The following is a 6,095-nucleotide window of genomic DNA, read 5'->3' as shown; positions in this document are numbered from 1 at the left end:
TTCTATAAATAGGAATGTTGTATCTACTGAGCTGAGTGCAATTTACCCTTTTATTAAGTATACATAGGGTTGTAGTCTGGCTCTCTGAAATGGAATTTTCAAGATTTTAACAAAGGCAGGGGCCACATGAAATAACATATGCTTCTCTGATGTAATGAGACTCTATCATTAAGATTTTACCGTCTTCCTGAGTAAAATGTACACCATGGGACAACCTGCAAGAAATAGCACTAGTGCTTATGTAAGATACATACAATACAGTTACAGGATTCCAAGATAAAACCCACATCGGTAAAAGCAAATAGCACCATAAGCACAATAGTTCCTATATATTTTTACCTGGGAGTATACCCCATTGAAGACAGTGGGATTTACTTCTGAGTAAAGATACAAAGGCTCCAGCTACACACAAGTAAGCTTGAAGTTTTTTAAAATTATGACAGCATCTGTACTTAAAACAACGAGATACAAAAAGTCAGACAGCAATCTGTTAACAGCCCATTCCTCAGAAGAAAACCAAGAGCCACATAAAAAGAACAACCGCTCCAGAAAAAGATAGCAAGCAGAAATGAGTAGATGAATTAGTAGAACAGTGAATTATGGGTATGGTTTAGCACTGGGGAGATGACCACAGCGGTTTTGTTTCATAGCTACCTTTTAAATTTATACTATAAATAAGTCTGTGGCAAAAATCACAGTACCTGCATTCTGATGTTAATGTTAACATTAGTACAAAATTAACACTATACCAATAGGCAGTGTTCCAGTTCAGCTTTTATTTTTCATAAATATTAATACCAAATCAAATAATTTTGTTTGCACTCTTCTCATATAACATAAAGCACGTTAAAATCTTTCACTTCGATCTCTCTCTCTCTCTCTCTCTCTCTCACACACACAAACACTTGTTTTGTGTGAACTGAAAAAGCTTTATAAAGATATTTTGCTTTTCCGAATTAAAGACAATGCATTTCAAACCATTTTGCCAGAACCTACATTACATCAGTTCGGCAGCCTCAATACATTTTTTTACCTTTTTCAAAATTATTTCCGCGGGCTCTATAAACTTACAATTAAAATAAACAATCAAAGTTCAAGAATTTCCTTTTTAAAAAGCCCAAGGTTTTTTATGAATTCTTTAAAAAAAATGAAAAAATCCTTTGTTAAAAAAAGATATGCCATTGACGGAGACCAAGAATGAGATTATTACATAGATGTAGTTGTACCTCGCAAGCTTGCCAGCAGTGCAACTTGAAGAGCATCAGTTTAACAAAGCGATACATTGAGAAAGGTACAATAAAAATGAAACAAACAGTGATTAACTCCCAAACGTGACCCGTATTAAAGATACAAACTATAGCTGCCCATCCTTCCGAGGGGAAAAAAATGTTGATAAAAAAAAAGACTGGAAAAAGAAAAGTTACATAAACCCCGGAGTTAAAAAGAATCTGTGAAAGAAGCCAAGATGTAGAAGAAAAGGAGCCAGACGCAGCGAAAGGACCCCGCTTGTTTCATCCCACTGTTGCGACCGGCACCCAAGTCCCCCAACGGGGTGGAGACCTGCGTCGCGGCGGAAGGGGAGGAGGCGGCGGCGAACGATCGCGAGGCTGCCGAGTTTCTGCCGGGTTGTTAAAAGAGAGGAAAAAACCAAACTGCAAAGAAAATGGCCCCATGTCAAAAAAGGGAAAAATAAAAAAAGAGCAAGAAAAGAGCAGCCAATCCAGAAGGGCCAAAAAGCAATAATAAGTCACAGCAGAGATCGGGAGAGCGGCGGCCGCTCGCGCCCAGCCCTGCGCGTCGAAGCTTTGGCTCCGCCTGCCTCAGCTCTCCAGACTTTCACGTCAAGTCTCGTCTGACGGCCGGGCGAGAGCGCGGCGAAGTCCTTCTCACTCCTCCCTCGCTCGCTCGTAACATGAACTGGCCGCCGCCTTCTGTTGCTCCCCTGCCCCTTAAGCCGAGCCCGTCTCCGCTGACAGCTCCACGGGCACAAAATGGGGCTGCTCTTTCCGTGGGCGCCGCCATTTTGTGAAGAGCTGGCTCAGCGGCCGCTGGTACTGGTGTCGCCGCAGAAGCAGCCTCGGTCTGAGAACAGCGGCAGTGGCGAGAGAGGCAGGCAGGCGCGCTGAAACGGCTTCTGGGGTCTGTGTAATGGCTGCATAAAATGACCCCCCTCCAGGGAATCCCCAGCTGACAGTTACGTAAGGGACCGTGCGCAATTGCTCTGCTTAGCAATGGAAACCCTTCTAACCGTGCTACGCAATTCGACTATCCTTGCCTCTGCGGCTCCCGCCACCACAGTATACACAAGCTGAAGCAAGGAAACTGACTCAGTCACCTCTGCCAAGTGCTTGTGAGAGGGAGACCCCTCGTTTATGAGTCATTCAAGGACTATTTACTACTGTTCTTGCTGTGGAGGACGATTAAGTTCCCATGAGGCACTGAAAACTCCCTCGAATGGTGTTGGTTTTGAATAATTCTGCTGATACTATTAACTTGAAATAGCATGCATATGTACACACACACTTTTCTCTGTTGCAGTCATCTGAATTAAGGAGGTTTTGTGGGTGTGATTTGTGGAACTTTTCCCCATAGAAACCTCCCATAACAACTTAAGGTAAAAGATTTAAAATGCTGAGAAATAATCCCCAGAATATGCCCTCTTCCTAATAATGAATATGACTTGGAGGGCAGGTCTTACTAAGCATCTTAATACATCTCTATCAGTATTCAGTAGCATCACCGATGCAATGAATATGAATTTGAGCACACTTTGGGAGAGAGCGGAGGACAGGAAGGCCTGGCGTGCTATGGCCCATGGGGTCACGAAGAGTCGGACACAATTTAACAACTGAACAACAACAACAACAATCAGTATTGAAGCTAGAACTGCAATCCAGCTGAAAGAAAAACATAATCTTAGATTTTAATTTCCTGAAGTAATTTAGTACATAGTAGAAAGGGAATATAGATTTCCTTGACGGGCTTGCTAGAGATTAGAATGTATAATCGATTTTTAAACGGAACTCCTACTAAGTTTAGTTACGAGGTCTCAAAATTGATAAGATGATACAGCACCTTGGTCCAGTTGATTGCATGGGAGAGAAAGGTGCCCTTTGTCCCCTAGTGTCGAATATTCACCTAGAATCCTACTTATTGCAAAACTAGGCAAGTGCTCACCTTAAAGAATGAAAATGTCATTGACATTTTAGCAAGCACTCATCTAAAATGTAATTTATGTTATGGTTCTATCCCCTGCTCTACTTTCAATAGTAAAAAAGGGCCATCATTAAGAAATATGCATTAATTTGAATACACAAGGATAGCAAAGTGTTTATCTGAAGCTCCATTTACTCTCTGGCTGGGATCTCTTCTAATGTAGATGAGTGATATTTTTTATTACCCTGTGGGAACAAAAGAAAAGCATTCCCTTTGAATTCCATACATGTTTATAATTCTGACTTGGAGTCAGTATTGTGATGACCAAATTTTCTTTCTTCCTCCTCGTCTGTCTGGGGCTTTCACTTATACTGACGGTGCAATCCTATGCATATCTATGCTGAAGTAAGAGCCCTTACTGAATTCAATGGAATTTACTCCTAGACATTTATGTATAGGATTGCAACCTTAGGAAAGCAAATGTTAAGGAGATCATGCAAATCACTCATTTTGGAAATCAAGGTGTTATTTTCTTATTTGTGTGAACTGCACTTCAGTGGCGTGCCTAAATATGTTACCAAAAATGAGCACAAACCTAAGACATAGAATGCAGGACCAACATACAACCTCTCCTAGACAAAGATGGTAGATACACATGTAAGGCTGCCCCAAAATAGGCAGAGAGCAATTCTAAGTATATGAAGGCATCAGAGTTATTCAAATGTTATATATCCTACCCTCTCCTACTGCCGAGCCGTGGTTTTACACCATTGATCCCTCCCTGTACTTGTGTACACACACAATTTCATTCCTTTTCTTAGTAGGTATAATCTCTCATAACACATTTCATGGCTCCTACACACCCCTTTTTTATTTTAAATTACTTATAGGCTGCCTTTAAGGGTGAAATCCTGTCAAAGCAACATACAGAATACAAACCATACACAAATAGGCAATAAATATATGATAAAATACTATAAAAATGATAAAGCAAATTATGCTAATAAACCCTGCAGCCCACAGATTATGGGAAAACCACTAGGTTGGTCTTCAGAGCCTGCCTGAAGACCTGCAAAGAAGGAGCCTGATGAACCCTTGATTGGAAGCTGATTCCAGAGGTGCAGGGCCACCGCTGAAAAGGCCCTCTCCCTTGTACTCACCAGTCTAACTGCCCTTGCCAGTGGGCAAATGAGAAGGGCCTCTGTTGATGACCTCAGACTGTAGGCAGGCCAGTACAGGAGAAGGCAGTCCTTCAGATAACTTGGGTCCATTTAAGGCTTTAAATGGTAAAACCAGCACTTTAAATTGCACTCAGAAACATGCTGGCAACCAATACAGCTGGCACAGTATTGGTGTCATATGAGCAAACCACCAAGCCCCTACCAATAGCTAGGTGGCTGCATTCTGCACCAACTGAAGTTTCTGATCCCTTGCCTTTGTGCAATTTAGGGAATAATCCTATGGATGTTTAGATGGGAAAAAAGGTCCTACAGTTCCCAGCATTCCCCAGCCAGCCATGCTGGCTGTGGAGTGCTGGGAACTGTAGGACTTTTTTTCCATCTAAACATCCATAGGCTTGCATCCTAAATTTCCAGTCTCAGTTAACTAGGCCCGCAACAGTCAGGGTGCACAAAACCACCCTTCCCTTTTAGACCTCTGAGGGGGTCATAAACCACACTTTGGATTAGGAAATCCTGACCCTTGACCATTTATAGATTACCAGTAATAACTGCAAAATTATTGAACTCTCCCCCCACTGGTATGCCATAATCCCTGCCAGTTTAAGAAATATTGAATATGTATATTATGTAGTATGTAATTTATAAAAAATAAGGACTGTATAAACAAGATAGAGTCAGGTATGACTCATACCATGAATTTCCTCAGCAAATAAATTTCCCCCGCCTAAAGTATGGTCCTTAATAATTATGGGTTTATTCGTTATTGGTCAACAATTATATAGTGCATTTCAAATATTCAGAGGGTTTCACATACTTTATCTCAGTGAACCTTACAATAATCCTGTAGTGTGGGCTTGTATTACTCTCCCCCCCTCCCATTGCAGATTGGTTGATGCCGTGAGAATAGAAGCTTGCCTAAGGTTAACTAGTCAGTCCATGGCTGAGGTGAGATTTGAGCCACATTGGCACACTAACAAATAAACCATTTCTAATGGACTATATTTTAACATTTTAATATAAAATGTTTGTATTATTAGTATCACAAAAAGCAGAGGTAGCTATGTTGACTGTAAAAAAAATTCCAAAACCCATACTAGTGTCTGCAGCTGCTGACTTCACTATCTAGTCAGATTTCTCCCCCTCCCCCACCTTCTTTTTATGACATGCCTGATGAAGAGATCTGGAGATCTCAAAAACTTGCACATTTTTTGTCATCTTTCTGTTGGCCTTATAAAGGAATTACATGAATATGGGTTTTGTATTAATAATGAGTCTCCGAAAGTCATTTGGCTTCATAAGACTTTTAAATATCTCTTCCTAAATAACCCTGACTTGCAGAGGTCAGGAACTCTCAAAAAATTACTTCAGGTCATCTACAATGTGATATTAGAAAATATGTATGCATAATGTGTAGCATATATAGTTTCAGCCCCCAAATCCCGATCTCCCAGTTTTGATGAGAAAAAGGAGACAATCTTTAATACACGTTTAATTCTAGAAACCTTTCGAGACCATTTTCTTTAAACAAATACACTCCACGTATTTATATAAAACCCCTAGCTCTCCCCTCCCAGGATTCTTTTATCTGCTCCAGTAAACCTGGGAAGTACTTCCATCGTTCAAAAGTTTGGGAAGAAGGCAACATTTCCTCTGCCCCTAACCCTGGAACAACCGGTAGTCGCCGGCCCCCTCACCCCCTTCCCTCTCTCCTGCCTTTTCTCTTTCCGCCCGGCTTTGTGTGTGTGAAGTTTGCGGCAC

The sequence above is a fragment of the Heloderma suspectum genome, chromosome 7 (assembly GCF_057233095.1).
Source record: "Heloderma suspectum isolate Gila_16-S chromosome 7, 16-S_ref, whole genome shotgun sequence".
NCBI lineage: Eukaryota > Metazoa > Chordata > Lepidosauria > Squamata > Helodermatidae > Heloderma > Heloderma suspectum.
The sequence above is the reverse complement of the archived record's forward strand: the minus strand, read 5'-3'. Positions refer to the sequence as shown.